This window comes from Tursiops truncatus, chromosome 5 (genome assembly GCF_011762595.2).
Source record: "Tursiops truncatus isolate mTurTru1 chromosome 5, mTurTru1.mat.Y, whole genome shotgun sequence".
NCBI lineage: Eukaryota > Metazoa > Chordata > Mammalia > Artiodactyla > Delphinidae > Tursiops > Tursiops truncatus.
This window is the reverse complement of record NC_047038.1, coordinates 115,839,666-115,864,615: the sequence shown is the minus strand read 5'-3', so window position 1 is coordinate 115,864,615 and position 24,950 is coordinate 115,839,666. Positions and strand designations below refer to the sequence as shown.

Here is a 24,950-nt window from a genome sequence, read left to right as displayed (position 1 = left end):
GTTTTCCCAGCAGCTGACTTTGAGACAGGAATTTCAGTGCAAGAACTTTATTTGAAAAGTAGAGGGGGAAAAAAAAGTAAGAATGAGTAAAAGTGAGACAGGGAAGAGAAGGTGGCCAACAAAATGTGTGTTTAGGGGCAGTTAGCATGTGAGCCTTGGAGCTGAAGCTCACTGGGGAAATTTTGGGAATCAGTACAGTTACCTTATAAGGTCGGGGGCTATGGTCGTGGGGGGCAAGATATCAACTCTTGTCAGTCTTTGGCAGAAGGCTGCTCCACGGAGAGTTAATTCCCTGCCTGCCTGCTAGCCTGTCACACAAGCTAGGACTGTGGGTTCCAGCAGCCGGAGAAAGCCCTCGAGTACTGGTTAAAGAAATACAGTTGCTGGGGATTGGAAGTTGGACAGTGTGCACTGAAACAGTAAGTAGAAGGGAATATGGATGGGACAGCAACAGACCTTATTTCACAGGGTTATTGGGAAAACAGAATGAAGCAATGCATATCAAACACTTAAAACATACTGAATACTCGATGTGTCTGTCCTTCAACCTCAGACTGCTTATGAAGCTTTATATATTACTTTTCTTAAATCTCTAGTGGTTGCTTTCTTATAATCATCACCCTTAACTTAAAATTTTTTTTTGGCCGTGCGTGCAGCATGCAGGATCTTAGTTCCCCGAACAGGGATTGAACCTGTGCTGCCTGTGTTGGGAGCGCGAAGTCTCAACCACTGGACCTCCAGGGAAGTCCCAACTTAAATATTTTTGTAACAATGCAATAAATGATTGATTATTTAAAGTGCAATCTTTAAGAGTCAAACAATACAACTATTCCCATAATTATAATCTCTCCCTATTGGCATATTAAAGTGATAATATAGTCATGAAAATTACTACATTTTTCCTCTTTTTGTACTTTCCAAGACCTGGCTGTTTAAGAAAATAAAAAAAATTTTTTAAATGTGTTCTTGCTACTGTCATATGACAAAGTCAATATAACAGTGAAAGAATAAGCTGTGTTCCATTCTGTCTCATATGTCAACAAAATTGCCCCGAGTTCAGACATGCTGTTATGTGAGATAGTTGATGATATATGGATCTACAGAGTACAGCTGTGTTCCCAGGTTACAGTTCAGTTTATGACAAATCATAGTTAGATTTGTAAGGAGAGGTAAAATGGTATGAAAGATATTGATAGGAAATACGTAACAGTAAGACTTTTTTTAACTGTCCATCTTGAGGTATTAAGAGTTTCAAAAGACATGGTTTGATCCGTTATTGCTTGACAAAGCTCTAAAAGCAAAGAATAACAGTCTTTCTTTCAGATCCTTGACAAGACATATAACTACCTAAAAGCCAAGCTACTAGATAATGTGGATTTTATGGCATGGCTACCTCCATTATTGTCAGGAATCTTGCTTTACATGTCCAAAATACGGAAGAAGTTTATCTGGTCTGTCTACAAGCTAGATGACGGTTTCAACAGAGCTTTAAGTTAGAAAAGCTTCTACTATTATCATCTGTTCCTTGGATCTAGGCAGTGACAACGACTTTGAAAGCTTTCAGATCTCTGCTTCATCTTGCCCTAGGAGCAATGCTTCCTAAAGCTCATTGGTAGGGATGGAACTAAATTTCTCTAGTCCTAGTGAGAAGTTCCACTCTTTCTATTTCAATCTTCCTTGCCTCCTTACTAACCCTTTCCAGAAGAAAATTGGTGATGGTATTAGATATCTCTTTGGCATCAGTGGATGTTGGTCCACATTTCCATGAACAATGAAGAACAGAATATATGGAATTAGGTCCTTTGGTTCCTATGGTTCTTTCTAGGAAGTCAAATAAATGTACCAATGTGGAAATAGGCAGGTGTCTGTCCCCAGCCATAGCTAAATCCATTTCATATTCTGGAAACCATCTCAACACGAAGGCAGATAGCTATTGGTATAAAGTTTGGTCTAAAATGCTTGGAAGATCTTTGTAGAGCTAATGGATGTTACATTTAGTCACATGAATCCTGAATGGGATTAAGGTGTTTAAGAAAGCATGAGAAAGTGTTGGAGAATTATCTCCTGTGTTCCTGAGATGAGCATAGGGAAAGAAAAAGTGTTTCATTATCAACAAAGGTTACATGTACGAATTTGATGATTCAATGAGGAAAATACCTCGTGATTATCATCAGGCAGATGTTCTAAGATGTTGCTTTGCCATTTAAAAGAGACAAAATGTAAAAAATAAATATGCAGTTTGGTTTTTTTGAAAATAACTACCAAGATCAGATTTGAATATCCAAAGACAAATGTCCTGAGTATATAACTTATCCTCTGGCTAATGCATTATGTATACGTGTCCTCATCCATCTCTAATCTAGAGCCTCAACTCCTTTCCCCTCATCTCATTTACTTGTACGATAAGTACCTAGAGTGCTTCTCTGATGTATGATGTGTTAGGAGTTGTATTTATAAAGAGCATCAACAAACACAGTTGTGCTCTTTAATCTGTAGATTTTTAAACAAGAAAGTACTATAATCAAATTTGTTTCAGAGCTATAACTTGCATGACCACGTAGACTAATGATGCTGGCTAGGACTGAGAGAGTGTGAGAAGGGGCTCCTGAAGTCCAGGGGTGAGATTATCAGCTCAAATTCAGATAATATAGGTGGAAATAGATTAGCGTGGACAGATTTGAATAGTATTTTTGTACTATAATCAATAGAACTTGGTGAGTGCTTTTACATGTTTAATGAGAAAGAGAAGTCATTTTTGCTTCCATTTTTCTAGAATAAACAAGAAATTATACATAACAGAGATGATCAAATTTTCTCTGTAGAAATTTCAGAGGAAAAACTAATGGACAGCATGTTCATATCTTAGTGCTTCTTGAGTCATGTTGGGGATCAAATAATGTATTATTTATGAGATCAATATATAAGTTGTAGAGCAACATATAAATATATAATTATCCTTGTGAATTGTTTTGCCAATTATGATTAACATAACTGTGTGCTTTATGGCTTACAAAGTGCTTTAGTATATATTATCTCATCTGACATCCCCTTGGTACCCATGTAAATATGCCAACTTCTTTTCCACATTGTGTGTTTGTTCAAGCTGTTCTTTTTTCTGGGAATGCCTCAATGTACTCTTTTCCTACTAACTCTACTCATCCTTAAATTTTTGGCTTAACTGTCTTCTCCTCCAATCTCAATTGTGTCCTGTATACCCTACCATATATTTTCTATACAATGTATAGAAAAATGTTTTTCTTTCAAAACTTACCACTACTTGTAATTATGTATTAATATGTGTGATTCTGTTGTTAATAGCCGTCTTCTCTACTCCATAAAATTCATGAGGGAAATGTTTTATCCCTCGCTGTATCACCAGTTCCACAATGCCTGGCTCATAGTGAAAGGTAAATAAATACTTTTTTACAAATGTGAAAAAATAATAATTTTATAATTCCTCTTTGCATATGGAAGACATACTTCACTTCTTTCACCATGTTTGACTTTAGTTCCTCTCAGGGTTTTGTCAGCTTCATTATTATTAATACCATACTATATTGTAATTTTTCTAGGTCCACTAGAGCATGAATCCCTTGAGAAAATGTGTTCACGTCCAGTTCATCTTTGCATTCCATCCCTTAGTTCAGGGAATAAAATGGAGTCAGTACATAGTTTGCTGACTGAATGGCTCATTGAGACCCATAAGGAAATTATGTGCACAGACTTAAAGTCAAGGAGACTTAGGTGCTTATATTAAAGTGTTGCCCTGATGGGCAGGCATCTAATTTAACATACACATCTAGGAACATGCTGTAACACTCTCTGGGGATGGAGACTGTTGGATGCCACCACTGGGATTTCCCTTTCGCCTGCTTCAGGGTACCAGTATCTCCCAGAAGGGACCTTTCACATGTATCTGATGTCCTGATCTTCCTGGTTGCAGCCCAGGGGAACCTCTTGACAGCCTGACTCTGGAGGCCAGGGGTGATTGCCTTCCTGGTCCCATGGGACTGTAATGATCAGTGTCTCACCCAGAAAGGAGGTCGAACCCTTGTCTGGCACCCTGATGTTTGTAGCAACAGCCAGGGGACTACATCACCTAGCTCTGGCAGCCAATGGGGCTTACACTTAGAGATCCCACAGGACTGAAACCAATGGAGAAAAAGTTCTTAAACAGCTATGACCCCCAAGGCACAGGAAGAGTTAAGAGACCCAGGAGCTCAGTCTTTCTGTGAGGGAGCCCTTTTAGCTAATTATCATGGCTACAGCCTGAGGGACAATCTTCCAATTAAACAAGCATCTAAAGGCTGATGGTTATTCTTTCCAGAGGCCTTGAAGGGTGGGCGCTGTCTGCAGTCACCCTCTGCCATGCTCCAGAGCACGAGTATCTCCTGGAGGGGAGCTTTGATCACCCAACTCTGGTGGCCAGGGGTGGCTTGCATTCCTGGGTCCCATGGGACTATGGCAGTCAGAAAAATGGTTCATGGCAGGCTGCCACCCCCAGGGCACTGTGCAGAAAACAGAATGGGGAACACCCCGCAGCCTTTCTGTGAAGGAGGCCTCTTCTTGTCCTGGAGCTTCAGTTTGAGGGGCAGGCTTCAGGTCCGGCACACATCTGGTGGACTGTGGAGCTGCTCTCAAGGAGTGTGTGCTGCGGGTGCCATCTTGGCTCTCTCCCTCTGCCCCGCTCCTGCCTGCTGGTATCTCCCACAAAAGAGCTTATATGCTCATTTGGAGTTCTAATTTTTGCAACTGCTACCCAGGGGACACGTCCAGAAAACCTGGCTCTTATGGCCAGTGGGGCTTACACTTGCAGTCCCACTGGACCGTATTTATTTGCATACATTTAGAAGCTGCTGTCTGCAGGTCTGGCTTCCAAACAATGTGAATCTAGGTGCTGAGATCCTCCCCTTTGGGACACTGACAGGTCTTGGCACATTCTCAGCTACTGGGAGCTGTTAAAAATATAAGTCTGCTTGGACAAGCACAAAAGTTTGAAAGAAGACAGAGCTGGGGCAGGGTTCATCTCCTCCATGAGACCACTCCTTTAAGACTTGGAGAGGTGCTCGTTTCATCTACTGTATAGAAACTAGCACAGAGAGTTAAGGAAAATGATGAAACAGAGGACTATGTTCAAAGTGAAAGAATAATATAAAATCTTAATGAAATGAAAATAAGTAATTAACCTGCTAAAGAGTTCAAAGTAATGTTTATAAAGATGTTCATCAAATGTGGGAGAAGAATGGAGGAACACAGTGAAAATTTCAACAAAGAGATGGAAAATATAAGAAAACACTAAATAGAAGACACAGAGCTTAAGAACATAACTGAAATGAAAAATACACTAGAGGGGTTCAATAGTAGACTAGATGAAGCAGAAGAAAGGATCAAACACAAGGTGGTTGAATTCTGTCAGGGTAGTGAAAGGAAAAACGAATGAAGAAATTGAAGAGAGCATAAGGGGCTTATGGGACAATATCAAATGGACTAACATCTCCATTATAGGGGTCCTAGAGGAGAAAAGACAGAGAAAGGGGCAGGAATCTTGTTTGAAGATATAATAGCTGGAAAACTTCCCAAACCTAGGGAAAGAAACAGACATCCAGACCTAGGGAACCCAGAGAGTTCCAAACAAGAGGAACTCAAAGAGATCCACACCAAAACACATTGTAATCGAAATGTCAAGAGTTAAAGACAAGGAGAGAATATTGAAAGTACCAAGAGAAAAACAATTGATTATGTACAAGGGAACCCCCATAAGAGTATCAGCAGATTTTTCATCAGAAGCTTTGCAGGCCAGAAGGGAGTCCAATACAATATATTCAAAATGCTGAGAGAAGAAAAAACTTCCAACCAAGAATATTCTACCCAGCAATGTTATCATGCAGAATTTAAGTAGAGATAGTTTTCTAGATAAGCAAAAGCTAAAGTAGTTCATCACCAGTAAACTGGCTGTACATTAAATGTTAAAGGGACTATTTTAAGCTTAAAAAAAAGTGCTAATTAGTAAAAAGAAAACATATTTCACTGGAAAGGTAAATATATAGAAAATGCAGTGGATTAATCACTTATAATGCTATTATGAAGGTTAAAAGGCAAAAGTATAAAAATAACTCTGATTATAATAACTGGCTAAGGGATACACAAGAAAAAGCATGTAGAATGTAACATCAAAAACATAAAACATGCCAGGGAGAGTAAAAATGTTCTAAAAGGGAAGTTCATAGCGATAAATGCCTACCTCAAAAGACAAGAAAAGTCCCAAACAACTTAAACTTATACCTCAAGGAGCTAGAAAAAGAACTAAAAAAGCCCAATGTTATTTGAAGGAAGGAAATAAAAAAGGTTAGAGCAGAAATAAATGAAATAGAGACTAAAAAGACAATAAATAAGATAAATGAAGCTAAAAGCTGGTTCTTTGAAAATATGAACAAAATTGACAAAAAAAAACCTTTTAACTAGACTAACCAAGAAAAAAGAGGACTCAAATAAATAAAATCAGAAATGAAAGAGGAGATATTGCAACTGACACCACAGAAATACAAAAGACCATAATAGACTACTATGAACAATCATATGCCAACAAGTTGGACAACCTAGAAGAAATGAATAAAATCCTAGAAACATACAACCTATTAAGACTTAATCTTTAGGAAATAGATAATCTGAATAGACCAACTTTTGTTTGTTGGGAGATTTTGATTACTGATTCAATCTGCTTATTAGTAATCGGTTTCCCTCTGGGGACATTTGTCAATACTGGGAACATTCTTGGTCATCACAGTTTGGGAAAGGGCTAGAAGATAGATAGAAGCCAGGGATGCTGCTAAACGTCCTACAGTTATCAAGCCCAAGATGTCAATAGTGCCAAGGTTTTAAGGTAATTCAAGCTAATTCAATTTCACAAATATATGTTGAGCTACTATCATGTGCGAGACATGGGGAATACAGCAATAAACAAAAATGATATGGTTGCTGTCCATAAGGAATAATGATATTTGTAATACTTGAATCTTATATAATGAGTCCTTTATAAATTAGTAAAAATCATAAAGTCATATTAATTAAAGAGAGGAGAAAGGTGAGCCTTAAAAATATGCTTTCTCTTTGGTCTTTTAATTCGACTCATGAAAAATTTTAAGGGAATAATAAGAAATTTGCACAAAGATTTATCTACAATATGTTTTAATGAATTATTATTTATATAGTGGAAATCTGGAAACAAATGTGCAAAAGGAAGGTAAAATAAAGTGTGAACATTCAGTTGAAGCTTTAAAAATTCACATTTTTGAAAAATACTGATATGAAAAATATTCATTGTATAAAGTTAAATGAAAAGCAGATGACAGATCTCTAAGTATTGCATGAACCTAATTTTTAAAAACAAACATGGGGAAAAAACTAGCAGGAATTATGCCAAAATGAGTTACGAATGGCTCTCTCTATGCTGTCGTGTTATGAGCAATTTTAATTTTTTTCTTTACAGTCTAGGTACTTTCCAAATCAATGAACACATATTATTTTTGTACTTAGAAAAAGAAACATGCCGTATTAATTACTACATGCAATGCCCTATATTAGTATAAAATCAAAGGAGGTACAATTTTCCCCCCTTGAGGTACTTAAATATAAAATTTAGTTAAATGAGTGATACATGTGTGGGAAGTTTATAAATAATAATAATAAATACAAAGGTTAAAAAAAAGATCAAAACAAACTTATTTTGAATATCTACTAGTCTGGCCCTGTGCTAGGCGCATTCACCAACATTATCACATTTCTTGGTACCAACAGTCCTGTGAGGCTGATATTATCACCATTTTAGTGATGGTGAAATTAAAGCTCGTTGAGATTAAGTATCTTGTCCCAAGTCTTTTGTCTTTGACTCAGTAGTCTCTAGTGTTATGCCAGAATCCATGAAACTGTGCCAAGCAAACTTTTCAGCTTGCAAAAAGGTAAAATCCCAGACTCTTTTTAGTTCTTGGCATGTACATCCAGCAAGAAAGACTTACACAAAAATGTTTATTGTAGTTTAATTCATTATTAACACACATTTGGAAATGAACAAAATATCCAACAACAGGTGAATGGATAAACAAGTTCTGGTATTTTGTACAATAGAATACTACTTAGCAAAATAAAAGAATGAATTGCTGATACGCACAATAACTTGGATAAAAATTTCCCACATATGCTGACTAAAATAAGGCAGATGTGAAACAGCACATGCTGTATACTTCCATTTACATGACATTCTGGAGTTAGCATAAGTAGTTTATGGTTATAGCAATGAGAACAGTGCTTGTGTCTGAGTGACAGAGATTGATTAGGATGATAAGAGGGAAATTTCTTAGGTGAGGGAGATCTTGATAGGAATACATATTCAACAGTCAAGATTTGTGTCAGCCATACATTTCCTTGTCTCAATTTGCCTTTTCTAATATAATTTTTTTTAGAAAAGGACAAACTGGCATTCAAAAAAAAAAGTGTATTTTCAAAGCTGATCAAACTGTACATGCAAGGTCTTCGTACCTAACATATATAAATTATATCTTAGTAAATAACAAAAAATTAAATATAAGCAGTAGATGAATAAAAATGTGATATGGAAATTTGCAGACCAAACTAAATCAAGCCAACAATATAACATAAAGGAACAAATGAAGAAGAAAATAGAGCATGTGTAAATAAAAAGCATAAAATAGATAAGTCAAAATATATCAATAATAACAACCAATTCCTTTCAAAAGACAAAAGTTTCCAGATTAAGTGCCATAAAATAGATCTCAAAAACAAGTGTTAAAATTCTAGTCATTAGGGCTTTGCTAAGAGGTACCCATAAAGCAATATGAAATCAAAAGTTTTATGGCTTAAGAATGGATAAACATAACTAAGTAAAATGAATTCCTTATGGTACTATCAGGAAACAAACATTCCCAGTCAGACAAAAGACATTTGATGTGACAGTCTTATATATTGTTATAAAGGTACAACCTACCAGCATGTTATAGCTCATGAATCATTTAAAGCTAACATCTTAGCTTTAAAGTAAAAGAAAAACTGTTAGAAATTTAAGAAGTACCTCACAAAGGTATAATCCTAGTTGCATCATCCTTAAACAAAGTTCTGTCAAAAATTCGCTGTTGGGCTTCCCTGGTGGCGCAGTGGTTGAGAGTCCGCCTGCCGATGCAGCGGACACGGGTTCATGCCCCCGTCCGGGAAGATCCCACATGCCGCGGAGCAGCTAGGCCCGTGAGCCATGGCCGCTGAGCCTGCGCGTCCGGAGCCTGTTCTCCGCAACGGGAGAGGCCACAACAGTGAGAGGCCCGTGTACTGCAAAAAAAAAAAAAAAAAAAAAATTCGCTGTTAATGGGGGCGAAATGTATCAATATGTGTGATCTGGCTAGTTCTGTTAATAATATTGGACATTAGAGATAGCCTCATCCACCAGAGGGCAGATAGCAGAAGCGAGAAAAACTACAATCCTGCAGCCTGTGGAACAAAAACCACATTCACAGAAAAATTTATTTAATAATAAAATTCATATTTAATACAGCTTTTCATTCATCAATATAAAGGATAAAAGATAGAATCTCCTGAATCTTTCTTTTTTTCCCCAGTTAAGCTTATTGCCAGTTTCTGAAGCTTTCCACCTTATGCCTGTCAAACAATTTTTTTCTCAATATGAGCAAAATAGATATTGAAAACTAAGGCAGAGTATTTTTATTCTTGCTTGTAGAAACTAATATGACTGAGGCTGGGGGAAGAAGGCAGACAGAACTAAAAGGAAGGACCTGCCCAAAAGGTAAGAGGTAGAAAGGACAGTATCATCAGATAGAGACTCAACACTGAGCTGTCAGTCAGTGCAGACCCTCCCTGTAATCTATTGTCTGTGTTCCACTCACTTTGCAGCAATCTTAGACTTTTTTACACCAACCTGGGTGTAGAAATGTCTTAGGTGGGGATGAAGGCATGAAAAGGAAAACTACTCTTGACCAAGGTAGAACTAAACAGAGCCAGTCAGGCATTTCTTTCAGCCTGAACAATGCTGAACACACTGCCAATGTTAAGATCTTCCTATAAGGTCATTGGTTTCAAGCAACATTACAAGTTCAAGGAAATTCTGAAAAATTCTTGAAAGCTAAAGCATTTTTTATCTTCCTTTCTGAAAGCAGAGAAGAACCTGGAGAGGCAGGGAATGAGGGAGGGAGAGAAAGGGAGAGAGAGAGAGAGAAAGAATCAAACTACACCAATATTACAGATACATATTCAGGGGTAAAAGAGAAAACTTGTTATACTGGCTTTTCTCATTTTTATCAGTTTGCAAATAATTTGTGGTAGTTGTGCTCTGGTTGAAGAGCTGAGAGTTTAAATAGTAACTTAAAAAAATCTTTCAGTCAAATCATAACTGCTAGATGAGTTTCAGATCTGACTGAAAGAGTAGTTATTAATTATGTTTGATTATCTTCGTGGCTGTGAGTTACATATTTACTACAGGCCTCAAGCACATGCTGTTCATTGAGCAGAACTGTTCCTGTGAACTCTGACTTCATAGGATCTAAAGGGAGACAACAAAGTGCTGGACCAGAGCCAGTCAGCAGCCCAGTAGCAGCTTCTGTTCATCCTGGTGGGGCAGGGACTGTGCAATTATAGTGAAGGGATCGCCTCAAATAGAGGAGACAGAAGACACTTGTAGGTTTGAATGAAAGCAATCTTCACACTTAAACACAGGAAAGTGGAAAACAATAGTAATGGATGGAATAAACTAATATTCTTGGCATGAGATCATTGGAATGAGAGCCCAGAAAAAGAAAACAACTGCACACCCAAAGGAAAAGCAACAGTATCCCAGGAGGAATCTAGCTCTTTCTAAAATCTTGAAGAATTTACATATTTTCTGTGCATTTTCCTCTACCTCTGCTTTCTGAATTGTCCTCTAAAGGGAGAATTTTTCCTTCCTTCTCTCCCCACTTCTAGCATGGGACAACACAGAAGCAAAAATAATGGCATGGCTCTGCATTTATCAAAGATGAGCAGGCATACCTGAAAAAAAGCAAAACTGAACACTTAGAAATCAAAAATACAGTCAGTGAAATTAAAGCTAAGTTTACAGAATAACACTTTAAGAAGAGAATTAATGAAGCCAGAAGATATAAGTTACGAAATCATATAACTGGTACACACAGGGACAAAGTGATGGAAAAGTACAAAAGAGAGATTAAGAGACATGGAAGATAGAATGAACTAGTCCAACATATATCTAATCAAAGTTCTGGAAAAATACTAGATTAAACAAAAGCAATATTTAAATGGATAATGGCTAAGAATTTCATGAGTACTAATGAACTCATTCTGAGGAACACCGACAAATCCCAAATAGAATACATTATCACATGTAGGTACAAAATTAGAAAAACTGCAGAGCACCAAATAAAATAGCAGATCTTTAGAAAAGCAGAGAGAAGAGATGGATTATGAACAAAGGAATGGTAACTAGATTAATATTTGACTTCTCAACAGGAGCCAGAAACCACTAGAATAACATCTGCAAAATGCTGAAAGCTTCTTTCAACCTAGCATCATATGCAGCAAAGATGTCTTTCAAAGAAAGCCAAATTAAAGACATTCTCATATAGTGAGCGCTTTACTACAACAGATTCTCCCTGAAATAACATCTGAAGGGTAGCCTTCAAGAATGGAAAAGATGCTAGAGAAAAGGTCTTAGATGTATTTAAAAATGGGGCACAAAGGGAGGTAATTCGAGAGGGTTTCCAGGAAGCTTCAACAATCCCAGTAACATCCTATTTCATTATATTGTTACTTACTCTATAGTATAAATATATATGTTACATATATCCTTTTATGTACCAAGTGTTTCATAGTGTTAAAAATTGATGAAAAACCCCATATGGTCCCTCTAGGAAAAAGAAATATAGTAGCATAAGAGAAAGAGGAACATATTATCCTGAAAATCCTGGGAAATCAAATCTCTGGAAAAATGATTTATGAGAGGAAGCAAAAGAAACTTTTAGACAACTGTTTGGCTTCCGCAAAAAGATTCAAGTAGTTGTCTAGTTGTCGTCCCTAAGAAATATGGGTATCAGGTGTATGTAAGGAACAGGCTGAGGAGGAGATAACTGCATGCTGTGTGAAAATAAGAAGCTGGGAATAAAAGGGAGGTGCATGGAAAGATGACTAATCCAATAGAAATAACAGAACGGGCCCTGCTAAAACACTGCTGCAGAAAATTACATCTGTGTGCAGAAGGAAAATCTCAAAGTTCTCTTAGAATAAGGGATAAAATAAGGGGAAGGAGGTGACGAAAGGCCAATAAACATGAAAAACAGAACAAGGATACAACTGAAAAAGTGTAGATAGTGCTGAGGACGAAAGCAGATAGTAGAAAAGCAGGCTTGTTGGGCTCCTCCTCTCCTAGGCCCTGGGCTAACAGGCATATGTCAGATCCCTTCCTGGATGCTAACATCTTAGTTTATCCTTATCTCCCCAGTCACAGAAGAGGAGATTGGGCTTCAAAGAAGCTGCGTGCTAAAAATCACATGCTTGGAATTTGAACCCGGGTTTTTCTCATTCAAATGTTTGAATCGTTTATATTTTCCAGTATTATTAAGAAACTTCAAATTCAAGTTAACTTACTTTGAGAAGAGGCATTTTAAAATTCATAACAGATAAAATATCAGTGAGGCTAAAACATAGAGAACAGACCTGTGGTTGCCAAGGGGGAGGGGAGATGGGGAAGGGATGGAGTATGGAGTTTGGGATTAGCAGATGCAAACTATTATAAATAGAATGGAAAAACAACAAGGTCCTTCTGTGTAGCACAGGGAACTATATTCAATATCCTGTGATAAACCATAATGGAAAAGAATATAAAAAAATAATGTATATACAACTGAATCACTTTGCTGTACAGCAGAAATTAACACAACATTGTAAATCAATTATACTTCAGTAAAAAAATCAGTGAGCTAAAATAGTATTAAAACTTTATATTCCAAATAATACAGCATAGAAAAATTAAATATACATGAATACAAATATATCCTACAGATCAAAGGAGAAAATGAGTAAGGACACCAATATAATCTGAGTGTGAATGCATATCTCTAAAATCAAATCAACAGCTATTGAATTCATCAGAATTGCAAAAGAATAAAAGCCACATGCATAGTTTAATCTTAGAATATATATAATGTTATTTAAATATGTCAAAGGAGAAAATGCATTGTAACATATCATTTATATAAACCACAGAACTTCAATTACAGGGTAATCTCAGTTGTACCCTAAAGGCATTTAACAACCTTAAAAAGTCTAATAAAATGATTTATTAAATGAGAATGTACTTACTTCTTTTATATAATGAATATTTTTCTAACTAACCAACAGCCTAATTACATTTAAGGTTAAAATGCTAAAATCGTTCCAATAAAATCAAGAAGCAAGGTGCCCAGATCTATTTTAAATTATTCTGTAATTGTAGCCAGTTCAATAAGTATTAAGTGTTAAGAAGTACATTTTTGGAAAGCGTACAGATTTATGATTATATACAGATGGTAGGATTACTAATTGCACAAAAAGAAAAAACACCTCTCCCTTCTAATTCAACTAATTGGAATGTTTTGTATTTCTTAATATTTGCATGGTGCAGGGAAATGGGCCGTCATAGGCCATGTGTGCTCATGGGGACGGACATTTCTGAAAAAAATTAGTAATTTAAACTAAGAGACTTGTGATTGTTAACTACTAGAATTTTATCCTAAAAATAGCTAGATATGTGCAAAATATGTATGTTTAAAGATGATTACGATGTTAATAGTCTAGTATTGCAAAATTGTAATATTTCTAATTGTCCAACTAAAGAAGAATGTTTAATTAAAATGGTCAACTATACATTCATTAAATTTGGATTCTGAAAGATGACAAATGGCATAGAATGTTAACATGTTAGCTGCAAAATGTATATTTTTATATTCTGAAAAATATAATTTGGAAATAAAAATTTAAAAGACCCTCTATATACATTGTGATCACTACAGAAGAAAAGACTGGTGCTAAACTTAACATTTATTAGGTTTTTTTTTTTGACCACCCCACGCAGCTTTCAGGATCCCCAACCAGGGATTGAACCCGTGCCCCCTGCCATGGAGGGTCCAGTCTTAACCACTGGACCACCAGGGAAGCCCCATTTACTAGCTTTCAATGATAAGATTACAGGTGATTTTTATGTCCTTCTTTAAGTATTATGTATGTATGTATTATGTATTTCTGTATTCAGTTCAAACAGGAGATAGGATTGGGGTGGAGAGAGGAGAGAGAGAGAGAGAGAGAGAGAGAGAGAGAAACAGAGAAATGGGGAGGGGAGGGGAAGGGAGGAGAGGAGAGAGAGAAGAATGAATCACTTCCCAGACCAGAACTATACTTGATTAAAATCATACCATCAGAAAGGAATAAAGGGTGAACGAGGGAAGGTTGCTGGGTGACAGAAGCAGAGAGAAGGGAGGACCTGTTGGTGCTGTGTGTTCATGCACTCTCCAGGGAAAAGTGTCTTGATAAGATAGCATGGTTATTTGATTGAGCTATTGAGAAGCAGGGCACGTGATATTATATGATCCTAAGATCCAAAAGCTATTAAACATCAAATTATATAACAAAAGCCTGGGCCATATTAAATTTCCTGAATTTAGTATGGTGGGCCTCCTGACTACTAAACAGCTGGCCTCTCCTAGGGACAGCCTGACCTCAACTTGTTGACACCAATGAAAACTTTATCATGTAAATTATCTGAAGTTAATTCCCACAATACTTGGAAAGTACGATATGCTTGTCATCATTTTGTAAATGTGGAAACTGCAGATAAAAATGGACTTGCCGAGGGTCATACAGAAATGAAATGGTGAATCTGGTATTTGAACCCAGATCTCTCTCTCTCTCTCTCCCTCCATCCCTCCCTCTCTCTCTCTCCAAAAGCCCATGTTCCCTAGTGCATACTTGCTGCCAGGCACATGCTAGCCACTCATCTCTAATCCTAAAACTAGCACCACAAGGTAGGGATTATTAAAAAGACAAACAAACAACACCCTGTGTTCTCTTCAGTCTGTCCTAGTTCTAAGACATTTATTTATCTGATTTGGGGGAGGTTAGCCATCGCAAAGCTGACACCACCATCTAAGTGTTCTCAAATTGTTTTGAGAACAAACACATGCAATCCACAAACAAGTGTGCTCAAGTGCAAAGGAATTATTTAATGTGACTTGAAGTTTATATGGAAAGCTCCTTGAATGGGAACTCTCTTGAGACAGGCTTTGAGAGAGGGTTTGTTTTAACGTGTCAAATATTAACCAGAAAAGGAGCTAGAGGAGCACACCTGAAGGGACAGGAGTAGGAAACAGCAAAACGATGTGTTCTTTAGGGTAAATATAACTATACAAGATTATAAAGGGAAATGAAACTCAGTAGATCAGTTAATGGGAGGCTTTTTAAAATAAGGACCTAAGGAGTTAGTCTCTGACTTTATAGGCAATTACCTTAAGGTTCAGCTCTGATTGCTGTCCCATATGTAAAATGGGTGTTTGATATTTTCTTTTCCTTTGCAAGTCAAAGTAGCACTTTATCATGTTTCTCTCTATATTAATTCAAAACATTACCCAATAAAAATCAGTGTTTTATTGCTCATTTTGAGACTTTTTCATGGAAACTTTAGGTGCGGGTGTGAGGTTTTTTCCTCCACATATTAAAGACTATTGACTTCAGACCACACAAAGAATCAGATGGCTGCGACAAAGCTGAAAGCTCCATAGGTTCCCAGGAAAAAATGTTCATTTCAGTTACTTTGAAGTAATATCACAAGATCATTTTAATTGGCTAGTTTTCATTTCCCCCTATGGTTGTTTTGGATTCAGTCTTCAAGAAAGAATATGTAAATCTGTATGTGTTTTATTGAAACATAGGTGGAATTAAGGAAATGCCACTTTATGTATTTCTTCAGCTATATGTCCTTTGGCACATTACTTAATCTCTTTGAACCCCAGTTTCACCGTATGTAAATTGGAGTTTAGTTTTAGGATTAAAAATGATGCATATTAAGCTGCAAGGGTATACTTACCATAGGGTAGGTCGTGAGCAACATAGCAATTGTTAACCATTTATGGGCCGATTCTCAACTGGCTTGCGATATGTTAGAGAAGGTGAGGCTTTGCTAATAGAGATGGGTTCAAATATTGGATTCACCACTTAATTCTGTGTGATCCTAGATAACTTTATCTCAGATTTTCAGTTTCTAAATGAATAAAGTGCCCACTTTGGCCAGACGGATTAAAACTAGGCTCACATTAGAGTGCTTAACAATTTAATATTTTCCACATTATATCATGCTGACGTCACAGTATCTAATCTCAGTGAATGTACATCTGTGAGATAAATTTGTACGACTAATGGTACTTGCTTAAATAGATCAGACTTCAAGCCTTTAATTCCAGGTTTCCTTTTCTCTCACTTTTTGAGTGCACAAGAATTAGCACACATCTGGCATGAAAATTCCCACTAAAGAATCATAGGGTAAAAAAGCTAGTCAATTAAAATGACATTGTGATATTACCTCAACGTAATTGTGATAGAAAATTTGAACAGATAGGTTTACCTGCAAGCCACTATTTGCACCTTTATTAATCTACAAAAATTAACCACAACACATTGTAAACTTCTCAATGGTAGCAATTATGTCATCTATTTTCCCTTTGGAACGGAGGAACTATTCCTTATACTATATCTGTATAATCTGTGGCATGTAGTAGATTCTGAGTGTAGAGTTAGCGATAAATAAATGATAGTGAAAGAATGATTTGATAACATTAGTTTTAGGTCTGTCAAACCTGATTTTGAATCCTCAGATCTTAGATTTCCCGAACTAAACTTAGTTGTAAATGCAAACAAATGTAGATTTTAAAGGGAAGATTTGTGTCTTCGGGGTGAAACAAGCAAATGAAGCAACAAAACTTCTAACACAATTTACGTACCATAATTATTTATTCATGTAGAGATGAAAGTACCTTCAAATACCATGCATAGCTCTCTCCAACACTTCTATTTTCACTGTGTTTGAGCATAAAAGTCGATTTTGCAAACATAAGATTTTCCTTTGCCTGCACTAGAACTTCATTTCTTATTCATGTTTCAAAAAGAACAAAAACGCCAAACCTTCCTTTTTGAAAGCCATTTTTCAAGGAAATGACAAATTCAGTGTTTTTGTGAGTTTCTGCACTCAGTATTAAACTACGACATGCTTTCTTGAAATATAGCACATTTTCTGTGTGCTACATTGGACAAGAATCCAAATAGGTATTATATTACACCTACTGAAATTTTACTTTGCTATTTCAACTACATGAAAGGGTTTACTTCTGTGATTTGTTTAATTAATACAGTGTTTATCAACAATTATTTCTTACACTGGACCAGTCCCGGTTTTTAATGAGTCTTTCTTGGGGATATTTTGGAATGTAATCATTACTGTCTCTTTTGATTTAAGATCTACAGGTGAGGAATTTTAGCCATAGCCTTATCACTTCTTAAGTCATGTAGAGGAGGAAAAAAAATTTTCCCTCTGCCCTTCTAGGTTCTTGGCTGAAACCCACATGTAATGAAAGACAGATAAAGAACAGGAGGTCGGGGAGGAAGCAGAAGTGTATTATTATTTTTTAATGGCAGCTTTTAATTTTTTTTCCATACCCCCGGAAGTGGAAGCATGGAGTCTTAACCACTGGTCTGCCAGGGAAGTCCTTTTTATTTTTATTTATTGATTTATTTTATTTTATGTATATTTTACCACAGTATTTTTTTTGGTTTTCCAGAACACTTTTTAAAAATTTAATTTTATTTATTTTTTATACAGCAGGTTCTTATTAGTCATCTGTTTTATACCCATCAGTGTATATATGTCAATCCCAAACTCCCAATTCATCCCACCCCCACTCCCACCTGCCACTGCTTTCACTCCTTGGTGTCCATATGTTTGTTCTCTACATCTGTGTCTCAATTTCTGCCTTGCAAACCTGTTCATCTGTACCATTTTTTGGTTCCACATATATGCGTTAATATACTATATTTGTTTTTCTCTTTCTGACTTACTTCATTCTGTATAACAGTCTCTAGATTCATCCACGTCTCTACAAATGACCCAATTTTGTTCCTTTTTATGGCTGAGTAATATTCCATTGTGTATATGTACCACTTCTTCTTTACCCATTCATCTGTCGGTTGGCATTTACGTTGCTTCCATGACCTGGCTATTGTAAATAGTGCTTCAGTGAACATTGGGGTGCGTGTGCCTTTTTGAATTACAGTTTTCTCTGGGTATGTGCCCAGTAGTGGGATTGCTGGGTCATATGGTAATTCTATTTTTAGTTTTTTAAGGAACCTCCATACATAAAGTTTCCCTTAGTTTTTAAGGAAACTCCACTATGGAGCTTTTTAAGTTCTCCATAGTGGCTGTGTCAATTTATATTCCCACCAACAATGCAAGAGTGTTCCCTTTTCTCCACACCCTCCCCAGCATTTGTTGTTTGTAGATTTTCTGATGATGCCCATTCTGACTGGTGTGAGGTGATGCCTCATTGTAGTTTTGATTTGCATTTCTCTAATAATTAGTGATGTTGAGCAGCTTTTCATGTGCTTCTTGCCCATCTGTTTGTCTTCTTTGGAGAAATGTCTATTTAGGTCTTCTGCCCATTTTTGGATAGGGTTGTTTGTTTTTTTAGTATCAAGCTGCATGAGCTGTTTATATATTTTGGAGATAATCCTTTGTCCGTTGATTCGTTTGCAAATATCTTCTCCCATTCTGAGGGTTGTCTTTTTGTTTTGTTTGTAGTTTCCTTTGCTTTGCAAAAGCTTTTAAGTTTCATTAGGTCCCATTTGTTTATTTTTGTTTTTATTTCCATTACTCTAGGAGGTGGATCAAAAAAGATCTTGCTGTGATTTATGTCAGAGTTTTCTTCCTATGTTTTCCTCTAAGAGTTTTATAGTGTCCAGTCTTACATTTAGGTCTCTAACCCATTTTGAGTTTATTTTTGTGTATGGTGTTAGGGAGTGTACTAATTTCATTCTTTTACATGTAGTTTTCCAGTTTTCACAGCACCACTTATTGAAGAGCCTGTCTTTTCTCCATTGTATATCTTTGCCTCCTTTGTCATAGATGAGTTGACCATAGGTGTGTGGGTTTATCTCTGGGCTTTCTATCCTGTTCCATTGATCTATATTTCTGTTTTTGTGCCAGTACCATATTGTCTTAATTACTATAGCTTTGTAGTATAGCCTGAAGTCAGGGAGTCTGACTCCTCCAGCTCCATTTTTTCCCCTCAAGACTGCTTTGGCTATTCAAATCTTTGTGTCCCCATACAAATTTTAAGATGTTTTGTTCTAGTTCTTTAAAAAATGCCATTGGTAATATCATAGGGATTGCACTGAATCTGTAGATTCCTTTGGGTAGTAGAGTCATTTTCACAATATTGATTCTTCCAATCCAAGAACATGGTATACCTCTCCATCTGTTGGTATCATCTTTAATTTCTTTTGACAGTGTCTTATAGTTTTCTGCATAGAGGTCTTTTATCTTATAGTTTTCTGCATACAGGTCTTTTTGTCTTTTCTGCATACAGGTCTTTTGTCTTTTGTTTATTCCTAGGTATACTATTCTTTTTGTTGCAATGGTAAATGGGAGTGTTTCCTTAATTTCTCTTTCATATTTTTCATCATTAGTGTATAGGAATGCAAGAGATTTCTGTGCATTAATTTTATATCCTGAAACTTTACCAAATTCATTGATTAGCTCTAGTAGTTTTCTGGTGGCATCTTTAGGATTCTCTATGTATAGTATCATGTCATCTGCAAACAGTGACAGTTTTACTTCTTCTTTTCCAACTTGTATTCCTTTTATCTCTTTTTCCTCTCCAATTGCCGTGGCTAGAATTTCCAAAACTATGTTGAATAATAGTGGTGACAGTGGATATCCTTGTATTGTTCCTGATCTTAGAGGAAATGCTTTCAGTTTTTCACCATTGAGAATGATGTTTCCTGTGGGTTTGTCGTATATGGCCATTATTATGGTGAGGTAGTTTCCCTCTATGCCCACTTTCTGGAGAGTTTTTATCATAAATGGATGGTGAATTTTGTCAAATGCTTTTTCTGCATCTATTGAGATGCTCATATGGTTTTTATTTTTCAATTTATTAATATGATGTATCACATTGATTGATTTGCGTATATTGAAGAACCCTTGCGTCCCTGAGATAAACCCCACTTGATCATGGTGTATGATCCTTTTAATGTGTGGTTGGATTCTGTTTGCTAGTGTTTTGTTGTGGATTTTTGCATCTATATTCATCAGTGATATTGGTCTGTAATTTTCTTTTTTCGCAGTATCTTTGTCTGGTTTGGGTATCAGGGTGATGGTGGCCTCATAGAATGAGTTTGGGAGTGTTCCTTCCTCTGCAATTTTTTGGAAGAGCTTGAGAAGGATGGGTGTTAGCTCTTCTCTAAATGTTTGATAGAATTCACCTGGGAAGCCATCTGGACCTGCACTTTTGTTTGTTGGAAGATTTTTAATCACACTTTCAATTTCATTACTTGTGATTGGTCTGTTCATATTCTCTATTTCTTCCTGGTTCAATCTTGGAAGGTTATACCTTTCTAAGGATTTGTCCATTTCTTCCAGGTTGTCCATTTTATTGGCATAGTGTTACTTGTAGTAGTCTCTTAGGATGCTTTGTATTTCTGCAGTGTCTGTTGTAACTTCTCCTTTTTCATTTCTAATTTTATTGATTTGAATCCTCTCCCTGTTTTTCTTGATGCGTCTGGCTAATGGTTTATCAATATTGTTTATCTGCTCAAAGAACCAGCTTTTAGTTTTATTGATCTTTGCTATTGTTTTCCTTGTTTCTATTTCATTTATTTCTGCTCTGATCTTTATGATTCTTTTCCTTTACTAACTTTGGGTTTTGTTTGTTCCTCTCTCTCTTTTTCCTTTAGATGTAAGGTTAGATTGTTTATTTGAGATATTTCTTTTTTCTTGAGGTAGGCTTGTATAGATATAAACTTCCCTCTTAGAACTGCTTTTGCTGCAACCCATAGGTATTGTATTGTCGTGTTTTCATTATCATTTGTCTCTAGGTATTTTCTGATTTCCTCTTTGATTTCTTCAGTAATCTCTTGGTTATTTAGTAACGTATTGTTTAGCCTGCATATGTTTGTGTTTTTTACATTTTTTTCCCTGTAATTGATTTCTAATCTCATAGCGTTGTGGTCATAAAAGATGCTTGATATGATTTCAATTTTCTTAAATTTACTGAGGCTTGATTTGTGACCCAAGATGTGATCTATCCTGGAGAATGTTCCATGCACATTTGAGAAGAAAGTGTAATCTGCTGTTTTTGGATGGAATGTCCTATAAATATCAATTAAATCTATCTGGTCTATTGTGTCATTTAAAGCTTGTGTTTCCTTATTAATTTTCTGTTTGGATGATCTGTCCATTGTTGTAAGTGAGGTGTTAAAGTCCCCCACTATTATTTTGTTACTGTTGATTTCCTCTTTTATAGCTGTTAGCAGTTGCCTTATGTATTGAGGTGCTCCTATTTTGGGTGCATATATATTTATAATCGTTATACCTTCTTATTGGATTGATCCCTTGATCATTATGTAGTGTCCTTCTTTGTCTCTTGTAACATTCTTTATTCTAAAGTCTACTTTATCTGATATGAGTATTGCTACTCCAGCTTTCTTTTGATTTCCATTTGCATGGAATATCTTTTTCCATCCCCTCACTTTCAGTCTGAATGTGTCCTTAGGTCTGAAGTGGGTCTCTTGTAGACAGCATATATATGGGTCTTGTTTTTGTATCCATTCAGCAAGCCTGTGTCTTTTGGTTGGAACATTTAATCCATTCATGTTTAAGGTAATTATTGATATGTATGTTCCTATTACCATTTTCTTAATTGTTTTGTGGGGTTTTTATGTGCGTCTTTTCTTCTCTTGTGTTTCCCACTTAGAGAAGTTCCTTTAGCATTTGCTGTAGAACTGGTTTGGTGGTGCTGAATTCTCTTAGCTTTTTCTTGTCTGTAAAGCTTTTGATTTCTCCATCAAATCTGAATGAGGTCCTTGCTGGATAGAGTAATCGTGATTGTAGGTTCTTCCCTTTCATCACTTTAAGTATATCATGCCACTCCCTTCTGGCTTGTAGAGTTTCTGCTGAGAAATCAGCTGTTATCCTTATGGGAGTTCCCTTGTATGTTATTTGTCATTTTTCCCTTGCTGCTTTCAATAATTTTTTGTCTTTAATTTTTGCCAATTTGATTACTGTGTGTCTCAGCATGTTTCTCCTTGGGTTTATCCTGTGTGGGACTCTCTGCACTTCCTGGAGTTGGCTGGCTATTTCCTTTCCCATGTTAGGGAAGCTTTTGACTATAATCTCTTCACATATTTTCTCGGGTCCTTTCTCTCTCTCTTCTCCTTCTGGGACCCCTATAATGCAAAGGTTGTTGCATTTAATGTTGTCCCAGAGGTCTCCTAGGCTGTCTTCATTTCTTTTCATTCTTTTTTCTTTATTCTCTTCCGCAGCAGTGAATTCCACCATTCTGTCTTCCAGGTCACTTTTCTGTTCTTCTGCCTCAGTTATTCTGCTACTGATTCCTTCTAGTGTATTTTTCAGTCAGTTACTGTGTTGTTCATCTCTGTTTGTTTGTTCTTTAATTCTTCTAGATCTTCGTTAAACATTTCTTGCATCTTCTCGATATTTGCCTCCATTCTTTTTCCGAGGTCCTGGATCATCTTCACTCTCATTATTCTGAATTCTTTTTCTGGAAGGTTTCCTATCTCCACTTCATTTAGTTGTTTTTCTGGGGTTTTATTGTGTTCCTTCATCTGGTACATAGGTCTGTCTTTTCATCTTGTCTATCTTTCTGTGAATGTGGTTTTTGTTCCACAGGCTGCAGGATTGTAGTTCTTCTTTCTTCTTCTGTCTTTACTTTTTAAGGGCAGAAGTTTAGTAATATGTATACCTCCTGTATACATGGGAGATGCCCAAGAAAACTGAATAACTCTCTGAAATTGCCCAGCCACCACCTTAAATATCATTTCCAGCTAAAGACAAAAGAATGATGAGGCAGGTCTTGTAGGGGGGAAGGCCAGTTATGGGCAGTGACCAGGAAAATCACAATAAACAAGGGTATGATGGTTACACAGATTTAAGTCCCTGCCTTCTCCACTGTTAAGTGTTTCTAGAGAATTGGTCCTCCTCTGCTTCCTGGTACAGTGAAGAGACACCCTTAAAGTTGAGATTTCCCTTATAAATGTGTATTTCTCTTATAAAGGGATAGCTACTTGGTTTTCAGAGCTTTTTCTGTGTGTGCTGTTTCTTATAAATAACCTGCTCAAGATAATCCTTATGCCAAAGAGGCATATTTTGGGGTGGCAAATTCTAATCCCCTTCAGGTATCTGTTTTGAGCTCTGCCGTTATTGCATATATCACAAGGTTTGAATCATCTAGTTTCCCTCTGCCCAAGTTTTTTTTGTTTTGTTTTGTTTTTTTGGCCACACACATGGCTTGTGGGATCTTAGTTCCCAGACCAGGGATCGAACCCAGGCCACCCGTGGTGAAAGTGTGGAGTCCTCACCATTGGACTACCAGGAAATTCCCTTTGTAAGATTTTGTATGACTAAAGCCACTCCTGGCAATAATGTTTTTTAGACTCTTTTAACCAGAGTAAGTGAGACTTAAGTTTACATTTCAGATTCTCCAGTAATATTTTATATGAGGACTTTTTAATAAAAAATAAAATTTAAATTTAATAAAAATTTAAAATTTTAAATTTAATAAAAAATCAAGTTGTAGAGGTGGCGGGGAAGATGGCGGAAGAGTAAGACGCGGAGATCACCTTCCTCTCCACAGATACACCAGAAATACATCTACACGTGGAACAACTCCTGCAGAACACCTACTGAAGGCTGGCAGAAGACCTCAGACCTCCCAAAAGGCAAGAAACTCCCCACGTACCTGGGTAGGGCAAAAGGAAAAAAGAATAAAGAGAGACAAAAGAATAGGGACGGCACCTGCACCAGTGGGAGGGAGCTGTGAAGGAGGAAAAGTTTCCACACACTAGGAAGCCCCTTCGCGGGCGGAGACTGCGGGAGGCGGAGGGGGGAGCTTCGAAGCCGCGGAGGAGTGCACAGCAACGGGTGCGGAGGGCAAAGCGGGGAGATTCCCGCACAGAGGATCGGTGCCAACCGGCACTCACCAGCCCGAGAGGCTTGTCTGCTCACCCGCCGGGACGGGCGGGGCTGCGAGCTGAGGCTCTGAGGCTAGGGTTTCGGTTTCGGACGGAGCGCAGGGAGAGGACTGGGGTTGGCGGCTTGAACATAGCCTGAAGGGGTTAGTGCACCACAGCTAGCCGGGAGGGAGTCCGGGGAAAAGCCTGCACCTGCCGAAGAGGCAAGAGACTTTTTCTTCCCTCTTTGTTTCCTGGTGCGTGAGGAGAGGGGTTTAAGAACGCTGCTTAAAGGAACTCCAGAGACGGGCGCGAGCCGCGGCTAAAAGCGCGGACCCCAGAGACGGGCGCGAGCCGCGGCTGAAAGCGCGGACCCCAGAGACGGGCGCGAGCCGCGGCTGAGGGCGCTGACTCCAGAGACGGGCGCAAGCCGCGGCTGGAGGCGCGGACCCCAAGGCGGGCGGGAGACGTTGGGGCTGCTGCTGCCGCCACCAAGGGGCCTGTGTGCGAGCGCAGGTCGCTCTCCACTCCCCTCTTCCGCGGAGCCTGTGCAGCCCGCCACTGCCGGGTTCCCGGGATCCGGGGACGACTTCCCCGGGAGAGCGCACGGCGGGCCTCGGGCTGGTGGCCGGACTTTGCCGCCGCAGGCCCGCCCCGCATTCCGTGCCCCTCCCTCC

At 37.6% G+C, this 24,950-nt stretch overlaps 1 protein-coding gene across 2 annotated transcripts in view; it reads left to right on the top strand.

Moving 5' to 3' along the window:
• The window catches only part of IL15 (interleukin 15), a 171,978-nt gene that overhangs the window by 53,746 nt on the left and 93,282 nt on the right, over positions 1-24,950 (top strand). The window contains exon 2 of one of the 2 annotated variants that reach the window (XM_019926513.3): positions 9,740-9,805. The exons of the other annotated variant lie outside the window; for it this stretch is intronic. The gene's annotated coding sequence lies outside the window, so the exon portion shown is untranslated. The remainder of the gene's footprint in view (positions 1-9,739; positions 9,806-24,950) is intronic. 2 annotated transcript variants of the gene reach the window in all.